The following is a 26,427-nucleotide window of genomic DNA, read 5'->3' as shown; positions in this document are numbered from 1 at the left end:
TATGTTAGGCGAAAGATCACAAACGATTAGGGAAAACACGGACTGACACCGATTGTATCTAACGCTATTGAAAACACTGTGGTAGCTCCTTTATTTATTGCTCTGGTGTTTCCTTAGATTCATATGAGTAATTTAGCATTGAGCTCACTATTTTAAAAAGTGTCACGAAATAACGTTCCCAAATACTATTCGTTTCCCATGTTCCTTAAAATAATATATATGTACCTAATTTCATTTTAATTCATATTATTTACATAAAAATGATGGTTATTGCTCTGGTGTTTCCTAAGATGCATAAGAGTAATTTAGCATTGAGCTCACTATTTTAAAAAGTGTCAAAATAATAACGTTCCTGCGCTCATAATTTACCCACACTATTCGTTTCCCATGTTCCTTGAAATAATATATATGTACCTAATTTCATTTTAATTCATTTTATTTACATAAAAAATGATGGTTATTGCTCTGGTGTTTCCTTAGATGCATATGAGTAATTTAGCATTGAGCTCACTATTTTAAAAAGTGTCACGAAATAACGTTCCTGTGCTCATAATTTACCCACACTATTCGTTTCCCATGTTCCTTAAAATAATATATATGTACCTAATTTCATCTTAATTTATTTTATTTACATAAACAATGATGCGCAACCGAGAGAGTATGAGACTCGCATTGAGGAGGTCACGGGTTCAAATTCTGTGGCCGAGTATAAAGACAACTGCCGGATTAGAATTTACATGTCATGATTCGTCACCACCTCAATTACCAATACGATAAACATTAATCAAAATCTATAATTAGTTATGGTTACGTCACCTTTCTCGGGGTTGATTGCTATCCCAACATGAACATCTGGCATGGTTGCACAACCGACCTCTGGAGCGGATGCTATCCCAATGGTGGCGCCAACATCCAGTCAAGTATGTTCCGGATCTGTGTTTGCGTTATCGGATAGAGCTTTCAAAAATCGTTTGAAGACTTATATTGCTCTAAATCTAACAAATCATGAGAGTGAATTAAACGATATTTGAGAATGCATCACTGATGAAATCCGAGACATTTTAAAGAGACATTTAAGTGAGTACTCTACTTTAAAACTTAACATATTTGTTGAGCAAAATATAAAAAAACCCAATGATATTTCAATAAATGTTTTTGCACTTGACGAGAATGATTATGTATTTCCTCTCAGGATGTGCGAAATGGAATTACCAAATCATAGGGCTTTGTTATACATTAGTAATGATAGAGAGTTTTGGATTTGAAATACACAAGTTCATTATATGTTTGTATGATGAATGGTATAAAACCTGAGGATATGGAAGCATGATTGAGAGTCATGAATGTCACAATTGTGTGAATGTTAATGATTAAACTGAACCTAGTCATTGTGGATTGAGGATGGGGATGTGCTTGGTAAAAGAAAATAGTAACAAAATAACATTATATGTATATATTGATTCATAAAAAAAAAATAACATGTAGTGAGTATTCAAATACTTTTTCAGTTAGTGAATTCCAAGACAATCCATTGCTTCCAAATTATACACATAACTGGTGATAAATTGTTCCAAGAATTCTTTCTTTTCCACACCCTTTGTATAAATACACTGAATCAGCATCATTGTAATTAACATAACCAATACGATTAGTTTCACGGCGTCCAGTGACGGGGTGGTTTCAGCACAAAACAGCATCCTTGCTGTAAATTCCCGTGGAGACGGCAAGTTCTTTTAAAATACAGTGTTGTTTATTCAAGCTTCTTGGAAACCTTGTACGTCAGTTATCATAATGGACGTCCTGAAACAAAATAAAAGCGGCGTAGCATGATACCTATTGTAAATTGTATAATGTCACAGAAAAGAAAAACGCAAACACATATACTTACATTTTTAAACATATGATATGAGTAAAAGCACTTTATACATAATCCAATAAGACACTTTGAACATTGTGTTCGAACAATGCTCTTACACCCTTTTTGAGCACATCTCTTCCTCCCTTTCAATGGGATATATTGAACCCAATGATTTATACAATCATATCGAGATACTCCATCATATGTAATCGGGGAAGAAGTTAGTTGCACACCCAGTTTCTCTGTCCCCATCATTGCAAATGATGCGAAAATGGAATTCTTGTTACATATATATATATATATATATATATATATATATATATATAACAACTTGTCGAAAATGTGACCTATATTTTACAATATGTTGAAAATGTGACATGTATGCAACAACTTGTTGAAAATGTGACCTATATGTAACAATATGTTGAAAATGTGACATGTATGCAACACCTTGTCGAAAATGTGACCTATATGTAACGATATGTTGAAAATGTGACATGTATGCAACAACTTGTCGAAAATGTGACCTATATGTAACAATATGTTGAAAATGTGACCTATATGTAACAACTTGTCGAAAATGTGACCTATATGTAACAGTATGTTGAAAATGTGACATGTATGCAACAACTTGTCCAAAATGTGACCTATATGTAACAATATGTTGAAAATGTGACATGTATGCAACAACTTGTCGAAAATGTGACCTATATGTAACAATATGTTGAAAATGTGACATGTATGCAACAACTTGTCGAAAATGTGACCTATATGTAACATTATGTTGAAAATGTGACATGTATGCAACAACTTGTCGAAAACGTGACGTACATGTAACAATATGTTGAAAATGTAACATGTATGGAACAACTTGTAGAAAATGTGACCTATATGTAACAAAATGTTGAAAATGTGACCTATATGTAACAACTTGTCGAAAATGTGACCTATATGTAACAATATGTTGATAATGTGACATGTTTGCAACAACTTGTCGAAAATGTGACCTATATGTAACAAGAATTCCATTTTCGCATCATTTGCAATGATGGGGACAGAGAAACTGGGTGTGCAACTAACTTCTTCCCCGATTACATATGATGGAGTATCTCGATATGATTGTATAAATCATTGGGTTCAATATATCCCATTGAAAGGGAGGAAGAGATGTGCTCAAAAAGGGTGTAAGAGCATTGTTCGAACACAATGTTCAAAGTGTCTTATTGGATTATGTATAAAGTGCTTTTACTCATATCATATGTTTAAAAATGTAAGAATATGTGTTTGCGTTTTTCTTTTCTGTGACATTATACAATTTACAATAGGTATCATGCTACGCCGCTTTTATTTTGTTTCAGGACGTCCATTATGATAACTGACGTACAAGGTTTCCAAGAAGCTTGAATAAACAACACTGTATTTTAAAAGAACTTGCCGTCTCCACGGGAATTTACAGCAAGGATGCTGTTTTGTGCTGAAACCACCCCGTCACTGGACGCCGTGAAACTAATCGTATTGGTTATGTTAATTACAATGATGCTGATTCAGTGTATTTATACAAAGGGTGTGGAAAAGAAAGAATTCTTGGAACAATTTATCACCAGTTATGTGTATAATTTGGAAGCAATGGATTGTCTTGGAATTCACTAACTGAAAAAGTATTTGAATACTCACTACATGTTATTTTTTTTTTATGAATCAATATATACATATAATGTTATTTTGTTACTATTTTCTTTTACCAAGCACATCCCCATCCTCAATCCACAATGACTAGGTTCAGTTTAATCATTAACATTCACACAATTGTGACATTCATGACTCTCAATCATGCTTCCATATCCTCAGGTTTTATACCATTCATCATACAAACATATAATGAACTTGTGTATTTCAAATCCAAAACTCTCTATCATTACTAATGTATAACAAAGCCCTATGATTTGGTAATTCCATTTCGCACATCCTGAGAGGAAATACATAATCATTCTCGTCAAGTGCAAAAACATTTATTGAAATATCATTGGGTTTTTTTATATTTTGCTCAACAAATATGTTAAGTTTTAAAGTAGAGTACTCACTTAAATGTCTCTTTAAAATGTCTCGGATTTCATCAGTGATGCATTCTCAAATATCGTTTAATTCACTCTCATGATTTGTTAGATTTAGAGCAATATAAGTCTTCAAACGATTTTTGAAAGCTCTATCCGATAACGCAAACACAGATCCGGAACATACTTGACTGGATGTTGGCGCCACCATTGGGATAGCATCCGCTCCAGAGGTCGGTTGTGCAACCATGCCAGATGTTCATGTTGGGATAGCAATCAACCCCGAGAAAGGTGACGTAACCATAACTAATTATAGATTTTGATTAATGTTTATCGTATTGGTAATTGAGGTGGTGACGAATCATGACATGTAAATTCTAATCCGGCAGTTGTCTTTATACTCGGCCACAGAATTTGAACCCGTGACCTCCTCAATGCGAGTCTCATACTCTCTCGGTTGCGCATCATTGTTTATGTAAATAAAATAAATTAAGATGAAATTAGGTACATATATATTATTTTAAGGAACATGGGAAACGAATAGTGTGGGTAAATTATGAGCACAGGAACGTTATTTCGTGACACTTTTTAAAATAGTGAGCTCAATGCTAAATTACTCATATGCATCTAAGGAAACACCAGAGCAATAACCATCATTTTTTATGTAAATAAAATGAATTAAAATGAAATTAGGTACATATATATTATTTCAAGGAACATGGGAAACGAATAGTGTGGGTAAATTATGAGCGCAGGAACGTTATTATTTTGACACTTTTTAAAATAGTGAGCTCAATGCTAAATTACTCTTATGCATCTTAGGAAACACCAGAGCAATAACCATCATTTTTATGTAAATAATATGAATTAAAATGAAATTAGGTACATATATATTATTTTAAGGAACATGGGAAACGAATAGTATTTGGGAACGTTATTTCGTGACACTTTTTAAAATAGTGAGCTCAATGCTAAATTACTCATATGAATCTAAGGAAACACCAGAGCAATAAATAAAGGAGCTACCACAGTGTTTTCAATAGCGTTAGATACAATCGGTGTCAGTCCGTGTTTTCCCTAATCGTTTGTGATCTTTCGCCTAACATACTCGTATTCACATCATCTGCATAGACAAGCAGCTGATGTAACCCATTCAATTCCAAACCCTCTCTGTTATCCTTAACTTTCCTAATGGCTAATTCTAAAGCAAAGTTAAAAAGTAAAGGCATCTCTTTGCTTTAGTCCGCAATTATTTGTTTCATCTACGAGTACGTTGACATTCTTAACTCTTAATAATAAATAATTAATTTTTAATCACATACCTTAATGTTCATCCTCAGCAGTAACTAATTATAGATTTAATTAATGTTTATCGTGTTGGTAATTGAGGCGGTGATGAATCATGACATGTTAATTTCCAATCTGGCAGTTGCCTTTATGATTAGTCAGATTGGTCGGTAAGCCATCAGGGAGAATTTGATCAGCTCTATAAAAGAGTACCTTACATACTGTAAATTCAATATTCAATTCTACCCAACTCGTACAGATACAATTGCTCCTTTGTAAAATAACTCCGCTCCAGTGAGTTCAATGGTAATATGCGTCTAAGGAAACCATGAAAAAGTTCAGTCAGGTTGGTTGGTTACAAACTTTGAACCCATGATCTCCCGGATGCGAATCTCAAACTCTTTCGGTTGTGTATCACAGTCTATTTATAATTAAATAATTTCCATTTAAAGACTTATATTTTAAACCAGCAGGGAGAATTTGATCCACTTCTTTTTTATATTTAACTCTTCCATTCGAAATTGTCGCTAATGCAATAGTAGTGATATTCATTATTTTACTTTAATATGAACCCGTGACCTCCTGAATGCGAGTCTCAAACTCTCTTGGTTCTGCATCATTGTTTATGTGAATAAAATAAATTCAAATGAATTAGGTATATAAATATTATTTTAAGAAACACGGAAAACGAATATGGGTAGAATATTGCGAAATTAAAAGACACATAGCTAATCGTATGTTTCATTGTTAGATTCACCTATGAAGATTAATGTTTATCGTATTGGTAATTAAGGCGGTGATGATTCATGACATGTTAATTTCACAATCTGGCAGTTGTCTTTATGACTAGTCAGATTGATCGGTCACAGAATTTGAACCCGTGACCTCCTGAATGCGAATCTCAAACTCTCTCGGTTCTGCATCATTGTTTATGTGAATAAAATAGCGTCTAAGGAAACCATGAAAAAGTTCAGTCAGGTTGGTTGGTCACAAACTTTGAACCCATGATCTCTCGGATGCGAATCTCAAACTCTCTCGGTTGTGTATCACAGCGTATTTATAATTCAATAATTTCCATTTAAAGATTATATTTTAAGCCAACAGGGAGAATTGGATCCACTTCTTTTTTATATTTAACTACAGCTTTCGAAATTGTCTCTAATGCAACAGTTCGTTATTTTACTTTCTCTACCCATTTTCTCAATCATGGTTAGCGCGGTGAATGTTGTATCGATACATGAACCTTGCTCTCAATGTCATATTAGACATCTAAAGGAAGGTCATGGGGCATGTGGTACTCTCACACATGTCTCTTTCTCAGTCGAGTAGTTGGAATGTAAGCTTAAACACGATTCTACAGTAGGCTAATGTAAGTTCATTGCATCTAATTAGCAGTCCCATATTCATTAATCTGTTATATGTGTACTTAATGTTCATAGAAATCGGTTCGGCCATTATTGCGTGAAAAGGTAACAAACATCCCGATAGACAGTCATGAAGTTAAATTGAAAAATAATTATAATATGTATACCGGTATTTAAAGAAATTTTTTAAAATTGTGACCTTTCATTTCGATACAGTCTTCAGTTCTTTTGTGCATATTATCGCACTATAGACTATTGCATCTAATTCCAATTACCAGTTTCGTCCTTCGTACTAGTAACTCAGGTTGAAATAATTCTACTCTATAAAAGAGTACCTTACGAACTGTAAACTCAATCTTCACTTCTACCCGACTCATATGGATAAAATTGCTCCTTTGTAAAAATAACTCCGCTCCAGTGAGCTCAATAGTAATATGCATCTAAGGAAACCATGAAAAAGTTCAGCCAGATACTTTGAACCCATGATCTCCCAGAAGCGAATCTCAAACTCTCTCGGTTGTGTATCATAATCTATTTATAAATCATGTGCATATTATCGCACTATAGACTATTGCATCTAATTCTAATTACCAGTTTCGTCCTTCGTACTAGTAACTCAGGTTGAAATAATTCTACTCTATAAAAGAGTACCTTACGTACTGTAAATTCAATCTTCACTTCTACCCGACTCATATAGATATAATTGCTCCTTTGTAAAAATAACTCCGCGCCAGTGAGCTCAATAGTAATATGCATCTAAGGAAACTATGAAAAAGTTCAGTCAGATACTTTGAACCCATGATCTCCCAGAAGCGAATCTCAGACTCTCTCGGTTGTGTATCATATTCTATTTATAAATCAATAATTTCCATTTAAATACTTATATTTTAAGCCAACAGGGAGAATTTGATCGACTTCTTTTTATATTTAACTAAAATACCATATTAAACATAACGATAATTATTGTAATGTAGATTTCACATACTATCACTGAGCTTATTGTAACGTGAGATGACTGATAGAGTATAGCAACATTAAAAGACACACAGCTAATCGTATGTTTCAATGTTATATTCACTTATAAGAAACACGTTTGTATTACTCTTCGTAGTCTGAATACGGAAGTAAAATAAAGAAATGGGGTATGTCTGTTTGTACCCATCCAGCGTATTACGAAAAAGATTCCATTTATTTAAGGCGGTCTTGCACAACAAACAGGGAATATTATTTATTGTGACATTAAAATACACAAAACTAATCGTATGTTTCAATGTTAGATGCACCTATAAAAACACCTTTATTATTATCATTATTATTATTATTATTATTATTATTATTATTATTATTATTATTATTATTATTATTATTAATTCTGGAGATTGACTAGTAATTATAGGTAATTATTCAAGTGAGCATTTACTTGGATTTTATGAACCTCCATGTAAAAGAAGTTGTGTGCATGAGCGTCTTTAAATAATAAGAATAGTATATTTTATCTACTTTTATTTACTCGTAATAAACTTACAGTGCTTGTGCATAAACTTGTTTTTAGTTTCGATGCGAATTGGTTCGGCCATTATTGTGTGAAAAGGTAACATAGACAGACAGACAGACAGACATACATACAAACAAACAAAAATGTCAAAAATACGATTTGTGGTCTGAGGATGGTTAATTATACATGTTCTGTATATCCCTTTGTACTTTTAACAACTGATGTGAGAATTACCAGTCTACTCCGCGAATGTGCTCTAAATCTAACAAATCATGAGAGTGAATTAAAAGATATTTGAGAATGCATCACTGATGAAATGCAAGATATTTTAAAGAGACATTTAAGCGAGTACTTTGCTTTAAAATTTAACATATTTGTTGAGCAAAATTTGAATTCCCATAATAAACTAATACTTATAAAAAAAAAAATTATTAAAAAATGAATGTCACGTTTTTTAAAAAAAAACTGAATGTGATGCACTGATTAATGTAATTAATGATGTACATTTTGATAAGAATCATGCGTTAGATCTATGCATCACGACGTGTAATTATAAATGTAAACACCATTTATTTTTTGGAAAAGGATTTATTATTATTATTTTATTTTTATTATTATTATTAAATTTTCTGAGGAAGGAGTAAGGTGAAAGATTTTACTTCCTCTGACTGGTTATGCGTCAATCTATCTTCAAAAGTCCAAGTCTTTTTATGTATATCCCTTTGTACTTTAACAACTGATGTGAGAAATTACAGTCCGCTCCGCGAATGTCTGGAATCAGGTAAAAGATGTTTACTTCCAGCCATAGATAGAGTATAAATCATGCTATTTATGCCTCTTTAAATACAGCAACCAGGTGACTGTTGAAGTGAGTTTTCTTCATTGTTATTATGCTGTACATTTTATTCACGTCTAGTAATCATAGGTAATTTTTGAAGTGAGAATTGAGTTTTCTCCACATATTTGAGTAATTTTATTTATTTCTACTCACCATTCCGCTATTTCATCTTTTTGAATTCGATTTGATGCATTGTTTTACTTCCACCAAGGTGATACACTTTCTCTTTCAACTGCGGTGAACTGCTTGGGCGCTGCTTCAGACAGCTGCGTCCAGTCAATGTCATATAGTCGAGGACTCACTTTCACTTCCACGTGCGGGATTCACCTCTCACACAGATGGCTAAACCGACTGCGTAATACATACTCATACATATTTCACAACAGAAAATTATTTTCAACTGGCCAGGAAACAGGCGGTGGTCGAAAAAAATAATACAAGTGTCAAATAAGACCTATAGGAACATGTGTATTCGAAACATCCACGCATATCGAGTGATTTACCTTGGCTCTTACGTAACAAGAGCTTTCATTTGAACTTAACAAACAATGGACCTTGAAACTTATGTAACACAGCTTTCACTTCATTTCAACATTCTCTCCATGCTCATTCGTCAATCGCTTTCCCACACCACTCGCTTGCAAATACCCATTCACCAATCACAAACCAGCTCCCCTTATCCCTCCTTTGACCACGCCCCCTTTCCCCTATCCATCTTTTGACCACACCCCGTTTCCCCTCACCTCTCATTTGGTCACGCCCCCTTCCCCCACCCCTCCTTGGGCCACGCCCATGGGAGCCCGGAAGCCCTTGACGTCAGTCCACTTTGTATACTACTGTTATTATTATTATTATTATTATTATTATTAATTTTTTTGAAGAAATTAGAATTTTTTTTATCATGAAGTATTTTAAACTAATTATCACATAAACGTTATTATAATATTCTACTTCAAAGATTATCTTATTAGGAAATACAGTAAAAATATAAGCTGCTTGCATAATTCGTTTTTATGCACTCCTACAGTAGAGGAGGGAGACAAAACATGTCATGTGACCTTATCATGTGCTGTGGCTATAATATCATCAATGGGTATGAAGAAGGAAGATAAGTTTTAGTCGAGATGAACTTCCGTGTGAGTAGATTCGCATAATGTTAACCATCCTGAAAGAAACTATTTCTGATAGCTCATACTTTCCCTTCTCGCACAGCTCACTTCCTAGGTCTCGCCTCTTTACCTATACTCATACATGAAAATTCAAATCTACTTTTTCATAAAAATATCTACTAGTATGTTAAGTCCCACGCCGTGGCATCGTGATCTAAGGCATCCTGACTAGGACTCGCGTTGCAGAATGCGCGCTGGTTCGAGTATTCATGTGGCAAGGAATTTTCCCATGAGATTTCGTCCATGTAGCCTATCATATTTGTCAATAATAGATGCAAGATACTTAAAATGATCAACACATAGAAGTATCATACCATTTTCTTCGAAATCTTCACAATTTCCTCTAACAATAATATATTCGGTCTTCCTTAAATTAATCTTCAATCCTCCTAATTTAGATAAATCAATAAGATAATGTAAGTAGTGGCAAAAAAAAACCCGGACCAACCCTTGTAGCTGATTTCAGAGCCTTGTTCACTCCAGAGCGTCGGTGCATATTCCTTGGACCCGAAAAGTATTTTCCAATTATCCGGCAAAATCAGGTATCCGGCACTGGCTTTGTCCCACAGTTGCCGGATACGTGGAACTCTACTGTATAAACCAAATTTTGCCTACATGTTACTCATTTTCTTTATGAAGATAATATGGGTTTTTGCTACTCAATGAAGACGAAAACAGTAACCAGCTGCGTGGCTGTTGTTCAACTGCACAGGTGGTTTCGGATCCAAGGAATATGCACCGACGCTCTGGAGTGAACAAGGCTCTGAAATCAGCTACAGGGGTCGGTCCGGTTTTTTTTGCCACTACTGTAATATATAATCAATGTCGTCTCGATCTTGCCCATTATAACTTGATCATTAGCAAATATACTGTGTGTCATTCGATCATTAATGTCTACACACATTTTCTGATATGCGTTATTCCAATTTTTTCGAAACATCTAAAATATTTTAAATAGAGTGCCAGACCTTGACCCTGTCTTAAGCCTTCTATTATATAGAAATCTGCAGACATTTTGTTTTCAACCTTCACAATGCCTTACATGAAGTGAAGATATTATACTAAATTAATAAAAAAAGTTTGAAAGCAGCCAAAACGAGTGGTAAACTCTCACCTTCGTCTAATACCGAAGTTAGACAGCATACAAGCTATACTTTCTTTCTCTTACACCCCTCATGATATTTAATTTCTTTTATAACGTAAGCAACTCCATGTTCTGAATTCCACGTAGCTAGCTGTGGGTTCGAGGTTCTCGGATTCGAACTTGCTGAGGACGATGTATTTTAAGGGTCAGTAGAGTTCTTCGCCGTAGCTTCCTCAGGAGGAATGTAACGCTATGGGCCCTTGTCGGAGATATAGGGGAGAGTTGGGTAGTATCGGACATCGGGTTATATCGGACAGTGAGTTTCTTTCATCTACAACCAGATGACAGTACCTGAATGACATGGGTACGTATCTATGATGTCGCATACAGTTACGTAACCACGTCATTCAAGTACTACAATCTGTGGTAGATGAAAGAAACGCACTGTCCGATATTACCCGATGTCCGATACTACCCAACTCTCCCCTACGCCATGTAAATGAATCTGCCACCGATAAAGGATTTCAAAAATCTGTCGGGCCATTTCTTGCCTAATTTAGACTTTCACGCGGAATAATCTCTGAAGCTGTGAGTGTTGTTGAAAATACTAGTACTGCTATCTGCAAACCTACGTTATAGACTACAGTTTGCTAGTGTAATTATTGAAGGTACAAGCATTATTTAATAACTTGTAAATATTCATCCAACTTTGATAGTACTAGTTTGACTGGATATAAGGTTAGATTCCCAGAAGGGACAGGGAATTTCCCTCATATCATCTTACCCAAAAGAGTTAGTAGACTGTAAAACAAGATTGGCTGGTTGCCATAACGTAACACAGAAGTTGGACATAAATCTGTGCAATGCACTTTCAATGTTCTTAAGTTTTTGATAGACGACGATTATCACCCATAGTGACAGCATACTGTATATACTGTAGTCTATATAAGCCTACTCGGTAATGACGACAGCATTTTTGATATGGGAAAGAATTTGAGTGGACAGGATTTTACGTGGGGAACTCTTCTTTCTTATGTCCCAGACTTTTGACATTATATTGAGAATAATTAATTACTGATCGTAGCAAATGTTTCTAATATTAAATATTATTACGGTATAATATAGTTAATTTACTTACAGTTGAATGGGAGTAGCTGAAAAATCATATGTAGCTGTTTCCTTTCTATCGTACACAATTAACAAATCTTTTTCATGCATGAGGGAATAAACTCATTATATCTTTTGTTCATGGTCTGTCCATTTCATTGCATCTTTCGAGGTAGTACATAAGGTCAGTAGACAGAAAAGCAATTGTAGGCTTAAATGATAATGCTTACAAAGATGTGGCAACAGAACTGTACGCCTAATCTAGTACAATTCAAATCATGTTGCTGAGTTGGAAGAAAATTGAGGTTGTTTTGCCTCGTTAATCATTTTCCTTTTCCTCACTTAAATGGGAATTATGGAGTAGGCTACAGCAAGTCGAAATATACTTGATAAATAAATAAATAAATAAATAAATAAATAAATAAATAAATAAGTAAATAAATAAATAATCCGTGAAGTAAACAGTCCGTGAAGAGCCAAGGCCGACCAGCAGGCTGCTAACTTCACGTCCACATGCTTCAGCAAAAGTGAACGATCATTCAACCAGAAAGTAAGTATCGTGTAGGCACTAAGATGATCCTTCCTCCAACCGTTACAGTTGGTTTTCGAAACCGCATTTCGCTACCTGTTGTAGCTTCACAATTCTATACATTGGCCGAAATTTCATGAGAAAATTTCTTCCCCACGAGGAATGGGGATAAAAAAGCATTCCATAATGCTAGTTCTAGGCATGATGTCTTGAACCACAAGGCTACGGCGCGGAAGAAATGTACTTACCCATCTGAAACAACATCGAATATTTTTCACATTTTTTTGTGACCGTACAGACCAGAAACAAAATTTGGGCCACATGAATTTTTCAAGTTCCACTAAGCACGAAGTATGTGCAGTATGTTATAACTGGAACTTGAAAAATTCAGGTCGCCCAGATTTTGTTTCTTGGTTTGTACAGTTATTTCAACGCAAAACCGTATCCGTAATCTACAACCTACGAGAAAGATACGTATAATCAAATTTTGACCTATATTTTCTTAATAATAATAATAATAATAATAATAATAATAATAATAATAATAATAATAATAATAATAATAATAATAATAATAATAGGCATATCAAAGGCATATGACTCGGTTAAGAAAGAAGTTTTATATAATATTCTTATTGAATTTGGTTTTCCCAAGAATCTAGTTCGATTAATTAAAATGTGTCTCAGTGAAACTTACAGCAGAGTCCGTATAGGCCAATTTCTATCTGATGCTTTTCCAATTTACTGTGGGCTAAAGCAAGGAGATGCATTATCACCTTTACTTTTTAACTTCGCTCTAGAATATGCCATTAGGAAAGTTGAGGATAACAGACAGGGTTTGGAACTGAACGGGTTACATCAGCTTCTTGTCTATGCGGTTGACGTGAATATGTTAGGAGAAAATTCACAAACGATTAAGGAAAACACGGAAATTTTACTTGAAGCAATTAAAGCGATAAGTTTGGAAGTAAATCCCGAAAAGACAAAGTATATGGTTATGTTTCGTGACCAGAATATTGTACGAAATGGAAATATAAAAATTGGAGATTTGTCCTTCGAAGGGGTTGAAAAATTAAAATATCTTGGAGCAAGAGTAACAAATATAAATGACACTCGGGACTCGGGAGGAATTTAAACGCAGAATAAAGATGGGAAATCCCTGTTATTATTCGGTTGAGAAGCTTTTGTCATCTAGTCTGCTGTCAAAAAATCTGACAGAATTTATAAAATATTTATATTACCGGTTGTTCTGTATGGTTGTGAAACTTGGACTCTCACTTTGAGAGAGGAACAGAGATTAAGGGTGTTTGGGAATAAGGTTCTTTGAAAAATATTTGGAGCTAAGAGGGATGAAGTTACAGGAGAATGGAGAAAGTTACATAACGCAGAACTGCACGCATTCTTTTCTTCACCAGACATAATTAGGAACATTAAATCCAGACATTTTAGATGGACAGGGCATGTAGCACGTATGGGCGAATCCAGAAATGCATATAGAGTGTTAGTTGGGCGACCGGAGGAAAAAAGATCTTTGGGGAGGCCGAGACGTAGTTGGGAGGGTAATATTAAAATGGATTTGAGGGAGGTTGGATATGATGATAGAGAGTGGATTAATCTTGCACAGGATAGGGACCGATGGCGGGCTTATGTGAGGGCGGCAATGAACCTGCGGGTTCCTTAAAAGCCATTTGTTAGTAAGTAAGAAGAAAAAAGACGAAATAGAACTTTGAGACTACCGACATCACATATAATGTTAAAAATTATCTTCCTTTGGAATAAAGGCTCTACATCTAGTCACGAAGTTTCGAAACACACTCTGAAATTCCACATGTACCAGACGCCAATTTCCTGAGATAGTCTTCTAAGTGATCTTCTAGAGTTCAACATTAATCTTGCCTAAATATCGACTAACTTTTCTTCTGTCCATACATCTCCTTCTACTTTTTATCATTTAATACCCTTATAACGAAAACGTAAAAAAATGGATGAAATATAAATATTTAAAGTAAAACCTGAAAATTGAACGTTCGAACCGAGGACCTTTCGTTGCTAGTTTACGTCGTTCTTATCCTGCGTGTTTCAATATTTTGCGTAATTGAGCTTTAAAAAGTGAGAATATTAGACCTTAGTAAATCTTGAGTGTAGAGATATGGAATTAGATAATAGGCCTGAGAGTCGACTTTCCCTTTTTTACATTAATACTCCATATAAATTACAAAATAAAAGAGTCGAGAAGGGGAGACTGACATATTGAAAAGGGAACATGAGGTAATATTTAGTGTTCAAAGGATATCTTTTTGTGTTTGATGATGAGGAGGAGCAAAATTTCTTTTCAGTGAAGCTCAGGTATCGAAAAGATTTTGTGTGAGATACAGGTACCAACGGTAAAAAATACAAATTTACTTTTTATATTATAGACATTATTTCCATTGACAAATGAAATACGACTGTTGAATCAAACGTCATTTGCCTCCTGCAGTTTTGTCGAATTAAAATGCAAACCTTTGTTAAGAGAGAATTATGATTTACCTCAAGGAGTCAACTCCGCAGAAATTACTCATTTGAATGGTATGAACTTTCGGTGTAGTGAAGTCTAGCAGGCTGAGAAAAATTGTTCCTCTCATCAGGAAAAGAACAAAGGAACTGCAACATGATTGTATTTACTCTATGATGGTTAGGGAGTAGTTTATGGTAGCAGATTTATTGATGTTAATTATTGTTGTCGTTAACTGAATATGTTTCATTTTCTAACTATATATCTTCAATGATTTGTAATTACTGTTAATGAACTGATAGTTTCATGTCTAGAGAGCCGGCCTTCTATGTCAGGTATGTTGAAAATATTCTGTGTGATTTATATGTATTTAATATATTTTTTATGTCGGCAATGTTTTATACAGAGAATGAATCGGAGTAACGATTTGTCTCCATTTTTCAACTTAAGGTTCTTTTTTTTTTTGTATTTAAAACATTTTGAGCTAGTAATGATAACTTAGTTTACTAATTTTCAATACTTCATTTTATACTGACAGCATTTTGAGGTACACAAGATCCAGAATAATGACTAAATACTATTTTCCAATAATTTTGTCAACATTTTGAGATACAGAAGATCCAGAATAATGACTGCTTACTATTTTTCTATAATTTATTTTGTAATGAGAACACTTGAGCTGGAAAAGATCCAGAATAATGACTGCTTACAATTTTCAAATAATTTCTTTTATACTAAGGACATTTTGACATAGAGAAGATCCAGAATAATGACTGCTTCCTATTTTTCTATAATTTATTTTGTAATGAGAACACTTGAGCTCGAAAAGATCCAGAATAATGACTGCTTACTATTTTTCTATAATTTATTTTGTAATGAGAACACTTGAGCTCGAAAAGATCCAGAATAATGACTGCTTACAATTTTCAAATAATTTCTTTTATACTAAGGACATTTTGACATAGAGAAGATCCAGAATAATGACTGCTTACTATTTTTCTATAATTTATTTTGTAAAGAGAACACTTGAGCTCGAAAAGATCCAGAATAATGACTGCTTATAATTTTCAAATAATTTCTTTTATACTAAGGACATTTTCACATAGAGAAGATCCAGAATAATGACTGCTTCCTATTTTTCAATCATTTATTTTACAATGAGGACATTTTGTGTCCGAAAAGATCCAGAATAATGACTGCTTATTGTTTTCCAATAATTTATTTTATATGAGGACATTCTGAGCTACAGAAAATCCTGAATGATTATTATTACTTAATCGTTTCGAGTGATTTGTCTTATACTTACCATATTTTGAGCTAGAGAAGGTCCAAAATAATGATTATTTTATATTTAACACTAATCTATTTCATACTAAGGACATTTTGAGCTACAGAAGATCCTGAAAAATTATTAATTATTATTTTCAATGATTTATTTAATACCGAGGATATTTTCAACTACAGAAGATCCGGAAGAATTATTATTTAATATTTTTAATAATATATTTAATACTGAGAATATATTGAGCTATAGAAAATCCAGAAAAGCAATTTCTTAATATCTTCTAATGCTCTATTTAATACTAATGATATTTTGAACTGCAGACGTCAGAATAATGAGTGTTTTAATTTTTCAATAATTTATTTTATACTGAGTATATTTTGAGCTAGAGAAGATCCAGAATAATGATTGCTTATTATATTTCAATAAATTGTTTTATGCTGAGGACATTTTGAGCTACAGAAAATCGGGAAGAATGGTTGATTGCTATTTTTCAAAAATTATTTTTATATTGAGGATATGAAGTTGTAGGAAGATCCAGAATATTGATCGCTTATTATTTCTAATAATTTGTGGTACACTTAGGATATTTTTGGCTAGAGAAGATCATAAGAATGATTAATGACATTTTTTCAACAATTTATTTTATACTGACATTTTGAACTGGAGAAAGATCTAAATAATAACTATTTACTATTGCCAAATAAATTATTTTATACTATATTAAGCATACAGAATGAGGGACGTAACATTATCATCTTGAATATCTCCTGAACGAGTGTCATTATTTCTACTGTTTCCATAAAATTAAAGGGTAGATAGGGACTAAAAAAATTGTGCTAGCATGTAGAGGATTTGTGGGAATTATAGGCTAGTTTGTTTTCATCAAAATGTTATTTTTAAATGTATTAGTGGTAGTATCTCCAGTGGTGGTGGTGATGGTGGTGGTCGTGGCAGTGGTAGTAGTATTCATTCGTAATTTTCATTCATAATTTTCTCCCCAAGGACGGATCTTCCACTGCAAACCCAGCATTCTCCAATCTTTCTTATTTCTGCCTTCCTATTAGTCTTCGCATATGATCCATGTATCTTAATGTTCTCTATCATCTGATCCCTTCTGCCCGAACTTTTCTCCCATTCACCATTCCTTCCAGTGCATCCTTCATTAAGCAGTTCCTTGTTAGCCAGTGACCCAGCTAATTTCTTTCTCTTTTCTTGATCACTTTCAGCATTATTATTTCTTCACCCGCTCTTTCTAGCACATCTTCTTTTCTTATTCTGTCTGTCTATTTCACACTTTCCCATTCTTCTCCATATTCACATTTCATGTGCTTCCAGTCATTTCTCTTCACTTCGTCGTAATGTCCTTACACACTCCACATAAAGCACCTTATTAATCTCTTCCTTAGTTCTTTTTTCCTTAAATCAGCAGAAGATACTCCTTTTGTCATTGCTATCCTTCTTTTGATTTCTGCAAGCAGTTTATATTACTAATATTAAGTAGTAGTTTAATTCTTCATTTAATAGTTTTCTGCTCAAGGGTAGGTCTTTCATTGTAAACCCAGCATTCTCCAATCTTCCCTCTCTTCTGCCTTCCTCTTAGTCTCCGCATACGATCCATGTATCTTAATGTTGCCTATCATCTGATGTCTTTTTCTGCTCCAAACTTTTCTCCCGTTCACCATTCCTTCCAGTGCATGCTTCAATAGACAGTTTCTTCTTAACCAGTGACCCAAACAATTTCTTTTTCTCTTCCTCATCAGCTTCAGTAAGTAGTTGTATAGTACATACCGTATTTAGCGACGCTTTCAAAAGCAGAGGTTATTATTTAGAAATTCAACATGGACGAAAGAAATGCCAGACCTCTGCCCTAAATCTACGACACGGGACACAATTTCACCTACCTCCCGAGGTGCCTGCGGTGCCGGCAGTGGTAGTGGGTAGTGGTAACGTCTGCTGTGAGGTGCTGCTAGTAAAAGTAACAGTGGAGGTATTCGTGGTACTGGTGATAGTGTAACAAGTGTCTGTGATAGGCGTAGTGGTACTAACAGTATCGGCATTAATAATTGTAGAGACGGTAATAGTCGCACTTATACTCTTGTCTCTTATCAGTGTAAGGGGGTGATGTAAATTGCCTCCAAGGCAAGGGGAGCTGTGTATCTGAAGTACGTAAATTGCCTCCTGTTTACTAGAGATACTGCACGTAAATTGCCTCCCATTTGCCTTGAACGTCGAATCTTCAATTCTGCCACTGAGTGCCTCTCACACGGTACTAGTTGTTCATCCGCCGAAATAACGTAATTCCATAGAAAACTTAAGTCTTTTCAGTACCAGCTATCCAGATATTTATCACTTCATTGAAGTTCTTAAACAAATACAGAGTTACGTCTGTGAATCGCTTAGAAGTCTGGGCAAAAGGAATAAATGTGTTTTGCGCAAAGAATTATTTTCACAAAATAAAATACTTGCACTTCGGCAAGAACAGATTACTCGACTTGAGTTTTTAAAGGCTGTTTTGAATTTCTGCCTGTTTAAAGAAGTCGGTAATTAATGTTTGAACACATTTTAAGTTGTATGACTAAGTTCTTTTAACTGAAGCTGACCAATATTTTAATCATATTGAACCACATTTTAACAACACCAATAATCTGTGCGAATTATGCGAGTAAGCCTATATTTCTGACAGTTCTAAATCTGCAAATGGGAAGGAAAATGTTGATGACAGTGGCATAGAGAAACGGGAAACACTTTCATTCTTTCAGGTAAAGAGAAGGCAATTTACGTACCGTAGCTCGTGTAAACAGGACGCAATTTACGTACTTTTTAACCTGGGAGGGAATTTACTAGAGATGGAGAAAAAACGTAACGGTTATTTTGGAACAGTTCCGTTCTTGGAACTGTTCCAAAAAGTAACAGCACTTTGGAATACTACGTTCCAAAATAACAGTGTTGTTCTAAGTACGAAATACTTGTTGTCACAAAATACTTGTTTCACTTTGGAACTACATTAGGACAACGTCTGTTCCACTGAACGAACACGTTTGGCACTATTGGAAGCAGTGGCGCCAACGTTTGGAAAATACTGCATGAGCTCAAATATTCCAGATGTAAGTTAAATAAATCTCATAAGTATACTGATAACACGACAAATTATTGGGTGGGCTCGGACCCCACGAGCCCATATAAGTTGGCTCCACTGTTTGAAAGCAGAAGTAGGAATCCTTTCGTCGCACAGAAAGATATGTTGGAAACTAAAGTAAAAGATAAATAGTAAAGATACGAAGAGCTTTTTTAAAAAATATGTACAAATTTTTATCTTGAAACTGATATTATTGAGTGTAGGATTCTATCAAACAATTATTAACATAATGCCTGTATGTGAGTATAGTAACTGTATTGTGAATTTAACAAGGGAGATGAAAATATATAGGTTATGTTTTATTTATGGAGAAAGTTACACAACACAGAACTGCACGCATTGTATTCTTCACCTGACATAATTAGGAACATTAAATCCAGACGTTTGAGATGGGCAGGGCATGTAGCACGTATGGGCGAATCCAGAAATGCATATAGAGTGTTAGTTGGGAGACCGGAGGGAAAAAGACCTTTAGGGAGGCCGAGACGTAGATGGGAGGATAATATTAAAATGGATTTGAGGGAGGTGGGGTATGATGATAGAGACTGGATTAATCTTGCACAGGATAGGGACCGCTGGCGGGCTTATGTGAGGGCGGCAATGAACCTTCGGATTCCTTAAAAGCCATTTGTAAGTAAGTAAGTATGTTTTATTTACAAATATTTTATATTTTTCGTTTCATTACCAATTCTTAAAATTAAGCTGAATTCTGTTGAAACATGACTAGGCCTATGGTTCAAGTTTTTTTATTTACAAAAATACAAAGGTAAATTTTCCTATTTCATTGAAATGATATTATTACTCTTCATGACGGTATTAATATGAATTTTAGCACGGCCGAAATGATTATAGCTCTTATTTACTAATTTTTGTAGTAATTGTGGACTTGAGCTGAACAGAAGGGAAAGAATAGGTTAGGTTTTATTTATCATTGGGATTCACTTCAATTTCATACCAATTTATAAACAATTTAAAATTATATTAGGCCTACATTTCCTGCTTCGAACAAATCTGATCTACGAATTCAATTTGGCATTAGAAAACATTTCTATTCTACGAACGAATTCACATCTCGGCTCATTATGACATCATACTGCATCACATGGCATACAGGGAAGTAGGCCTATGTAGTCATTTAGCGTCCTAAATACCACTGTTACATTACATACTAGTAGTACGTATACCTGTTCCAAAATACTATTGTTCCATCAGATGCTAGTCATACGTCCATGTTCCAAGATACCACTAGGCACCTGTATTATTACATATAGTACTGTTATTTCGGAACTGTTATTTGAAACCTAGTATTTTCAAGGAACTGGAACAGTTGGAACCGTTACGAGAAAATAACTTTTCCCATCTCTAGAATTTACCGTCTCCTAGAAGAAACCCTTGATTTTCCCGTTGATTTAGTGTTCAGTTTTTGACTGAAATCTGTTTGGAGGACAGAAACCGAAAAATCCTCTTTTTTCTATTTCCTTTCTTTAATTTCTTTATTTTTGGATCATTGTAAGTTACTTCTTTCCCTTCAGTTTTTATCTTTCGTTCGGAACCAATAAGATCCGGTCACAATTGTAGTTTACTGTGCTACACTGCACTGTGGTATATATTTCGTTTCCTAAGTCTTTACTGTTTGTGTTCTGGTGCGTAGGAGGACTACCACATTTTCGCACACTTGGTACAAATAGGACTCGTATTGATGATTCATTGTCACATGTCATGCTTGAAATTCATTTCTCGGAAAAGATTTCCTTCTGTGTTCTACTTATCATAATAAAAACACATCGCCTCACTGCCTTGTTGGTCCACTGTGACGCATTATTGTCTCAGATTGCCGACTAGAACGCATTACGTAAATGAACGGGTATGACAGACTGCTCCATCACCAACGGCTGATTATGTTATTGCCATTACACTCCTGCAACTGCGTGGCGTTCCTTTTCTGAAAGTACTTATTTCCTCCTTCCATCATTCCACTCTATACTAGCACCCCAGTCACACTTTTTGCACGTGCAACAATACGTGACATTTTTTAATAACAACCGAAGTCTACTCCCCTTGCACATGTGTATATGCCAGCAGACATGCTGGTCTGCGTGCACAAGAGACATAGCGCAAAGAATGCTATGATTATAAATTTACTTTCTCATTGAAGACAATTTTATTATGACTCCGCAGAAACACTATTTCGAGTTTTTGGCTGAAGAACACGTTTTCAGAATATAGGCGTCGATTTTTTATTTTAAGCTCGGGGACAGGGAGGGACGCATGAGTTATCGGATGATACAGAGTCAGTCAGCCAGGGCTAGACCGGCGTCAGCGGAAAGTCGTATGCGTAGTAGCCTAACTGCTGCTCTTTCGCAGTGATCAGACCTCTTGCTCGCGTACGTTTCGTGTTTAGTTAAGTGAAAGTGTTCACGCAGTGAGGGTGCAGCTGTATACCGTACATTTAGAGTGCAGTGGTGTGTCCATTATGAAATATAGCCTGGAACAACGAGCTTAATTTCCCGGTAGGTGGCAACACTATCGCTCAACCAGCTGAGTAAAGTCATAAGGTATTAAGAATCTTATAAAAAAATATATGAAATCCATGTAAGACTATGAAAGGTACAATATGGAGTTGGTTTAACTTCCAGAAACCCAATACAGATGAATCATTCCTCAGTCAACTAAGGTACAATTCAGCATTGCCATTGAAAGAAGAAAGCAAAAGGATTGCAAAATTTAATGCAGTTTATTTCTGAGGAAAGTAGGATGTATTACCAAACTCTGTTTGCAGATAGTAATAATCTACCCAGATGCACAGGAAGAACATGAGAGTGAGAGAAAAAACAGAATCTGTAACACGAATCAGACTGTGTTAATATTTTCATACTATTTGTGGTTTTATTTGTGTATTTTGATGTGCTTTATGGTAATTTGTGATTTTCTGTCTCATATATTAAAAAAATGTAGCAATGTTAATCTTAATAATAAACTTCCAGTTTTTCGTACTTTCAAATGTTTCATAAAGGAATTATGATATACTTATGTTTTTTCTTCACATGGCTCATATTTATTCACGTTTCTTAATTCAGTCACTAACTCCAGCAGTGTTTATTTCAAATTGTAGCGTAAGACAATGCCAAAATTTAGGTTTTAAAATATTTAATTGATGAAGGATGTAATTTACAGAATATTAATAGGTAAATGTATAATATTTAAAGTTACTAAGACATATGATAAGTTTTTTCTCTCTCCTGTAAAATTTGGTTTATTAGAATTGGTCTCAATTATTACTCACCTCTTATTCTAATCGGTAATGAACTAATTTGTGCTCAAATAGCCACAATCTATACACAACACATATTTTCTACATAGCACAATCACATAAAAACTCTACACGCACAACTGAAAATGGATCAGGGTTTTAAAATAAAATTTGTCTTGAAATTAACTGTACGAAACAATTATATCAGGAAATCATACACCACATTCAATACAATGTAGAATTCGAACTTGCTATGTGTTTGAGTGACTGAGCTGTAAATGCTTTGTAAAAAATAAAGTGGAAAGTTCACAGAATAACACACACCATCAGCCAACAATGATTAATTATTTTAAAATTATAGACATACCACTTAGACTTCCATTTGATAAGCTGATAGTTGACGAGAATGCTGACTGAGCAATACAGTAGGCCTACATATGCAGCTCTTGACGCCGCAAGCAAGGGAGTGAAGAAAGAAACAATTTCGTCAAGTGGAAAATTTCCATAAAAATGTGGGGGACTTTTTCTATTTCAGAAATTTAATATTCGGAAGTAACTGTAGGCCTGCTGTGAAATCGGCTGCGAAACAAAGCAAGATCAATGTTCAGCCAGGGCGTGATGACGCCTCATAACGTAATATTTTGTAAGTCACAACCAAGCTTTCAATATAATAATTTCATGCGATAAATTCGCTGATAACAGTTGACTAGAAAAATATTATTTGTAAGTACACACTGTGCTTTGTAAAAGTGAATAACCATGTAGATTTGAAAATCTTAATTTGAACAAGGTCACGGGGCATGAAGCAATAGCAAGGGAACCAGTACCATTAAATAGCCCATAATTATTCAACAAAATACGAAATTTCATATTTTAAACATACCTGTTAGCGGTATGGGAACAAGAATTTTCACCATTCACGATGTATGAAATGCAATTAATGTCCAACAAGCTTTCATATTTCATAAAAATAATATTTTTTTGCGCCATTTTCCTCAATATTTCTGTAATTACCATTGAACAGTCGGCCTGGTTGGCGCAGTTGGTATAGCGCTGGCCTTCTGTGACCGAGGTTGCAGGTTCGATCCCGGGCCAGGTCGATGGCATTTAAGTATACTTAAATGTTACAGGCTTATGTCAGTAGATTTACTGGCTTATAAAAGAACTCCTGCGGGACAAAATTCCGGCACATTGGCGACGCTGATATAACCTCGGCAGTTGCGGACGTCGTTAAATAAAACATAACATTTTTTTTTACCATTCAACCGGGTTTTCCAGACATTATAAGGTGACAACAGAGATGTTTACCAGAAAATACTTAAAAAAAACCCAAGCTACCCTTTCCACTAACACTCCGGGATATCCAAGAACAATCAATTTTGCTATCTAGTTAATTTTTCTTATTTTTTATTTAATTAATTAATTTATTTAATTAGCTAGGTAGTGAGTACAAATTAAAATTATAACACAAAAATGTTTCTACCACTACCGTAAGAGCCAGGCTCGTGTACGATGTGGCCTTAGCCAATAACCTATAGCATAAAATTTACAAGGACAGTTGACTAAATACAGTAACTTAATTCAAACCAATAAATAACATACAAGAGCAAAAAAAGAAAGAGAAAAAGAAAGAAAAAACACATTTAATATAAATTGACAATCAGACAGAAGCCAGTGATATTCAATAAAAACATGAATATAGTCGACAGAAATAAAAGGTAAAAAATACACACATTTGTTAATATTATGTATCATGAATCATTTTATACATTTCTTTTTAAAATCTTCAATTTTAAAATATTTCAAATTTGGAAAATGGTTTGTAATTTTATTATAAAGTCTTGGGCCGAAACTAGCACCATGTTTAAGAGCTGCACTTGTATGACATTTAGGTTCAATTAATGGGAAAGTAGACTTTTGTCTTCGAGTACGATATTCATGTCGATTAGATTTAGGTTTTATTTGATTTCTGTGGTAGTAAGTTAGTAAACTATATTTATAAATTTCTCCAATAGTTAATTTTGCACCTTCATCGATTTTTCATCGTACAAAACAATATTCTGGTGGTGTGGTAGATAAGGCCTGATGATCTTAACTCCACCAAATTGAATGGATGGATGGATGAATATTAACTGACAGAAATTGTATCTTTTGCCAGAAAATATAGAAAAGTTGTTATATATTGCAACCAGTGTTGAGTCTAGTCAAAGTAAGAACTTCATTTTTTTGTCTCTTCGGTGTAAAATTTGATTATCAAGTTCTTGCATTCAGGTAAGAGTTTGATGATGCTAAAAAAACTGTTTAACTAAGTAGATCTATTGCATTTTATTTGATAGCATATTAAATACAGACAAAACTATTAATCTCTAAAGACTTATTTTTGTAAATAACTGTAATCCTACTCCAAATGGATTCATATTTTGGAAAAATTTTCTTTGTATTGTGCCGGTCTCTACCCATAACAGTGAGGATATGCTGTACATGATATGGAAAATATCTATATGCAGTACTAAATTCTGATTGAAGTTATAAATTTCGTGAAAATGACAGTACTTTGCACTTCAGAAACTTTCATTTAATTTATGACGAGGCGAGATGTATCGCGAAAGGAGAACATCAACTTTATCATGAACGCCATTCATGGCATCGGTTTTCATCAGTTTAATGTTTTCGTTTGTCGCTGTTGCCCAAAGATAAAGATGAACATGGAATCGATTGTGTTATAAGTAGCTATTATTAATCCTACAAGAATGATATTTCATTACATCAGAATTAGTGTATGAGGTAAAAATAGCTCTTTACTCAGTTGATTTTGCTGTATCACAGGTATATAATTTTAGAGCTAAGCTAAGATACTTTATATCAACTCTTACTGCGCATTCGAGCTTCCGACCGAAGCAACGTTAGCTATAATTAAAGGGTTTGCTGCAAAAAGGAGGTAGCTTCACTTTTGGCGGTTTTAGCGTTCCATGTCTCATCTTGTGCAATAAATAAATAAATAAATCAATAGTTCCGTTTGATACAAGAAAGATGTAGCTGAAAATGCTAGTTGAGTTGATTATGAGCACAACATGTCGCTACCAAAAGTGACCTCAAGAGACGCTTTTTAAAAAATTGTACAGTATTTTTACATATAAGTTACGGCCTAGATCATATATGTAACAGATAGGTCATCCCTATGTTAAAATCGTTTGCACTTTGAAGAGAACAACCGCCAGGATCGCCACCCGTCAGCCATAAACGAACACGAGATGGCAGTACAGTCGCTAATGCAATTCAAATGGTAATTATGACGTGACTCCTTATGTAATAACTAGATGGCAGCATAGTAAACCTGACAAAAGTTGTTAACGTCAAAGCCTATAAGGCCGACCTATCTGGGGTATATATCTGCAGTGCTTGGGAAAAGTGACAAAAGTCAGTTTCCACAAACCTTTTTTGATAGTTTATTGACAAGCTACATTGGTTTATGTCGATTTG

This window comes from Periplaneta americana, chromosome 15 (genome assembly GCF_040183065.1).
Source record: "Periplaneta americana isolate PAMFEO1 chromosome 15, P.americana_PAMFEO1_priV1, whole genome shotgun sequence".
Lineage (NCBI taxonomy): Eukaryota > Metazoa > Arthropoda > Insecta > Blattodea > Blattidae > Periplaneta > Periplaneta americana.
This window is presented reverse-complemented; position numbering follows the sequence as displayed.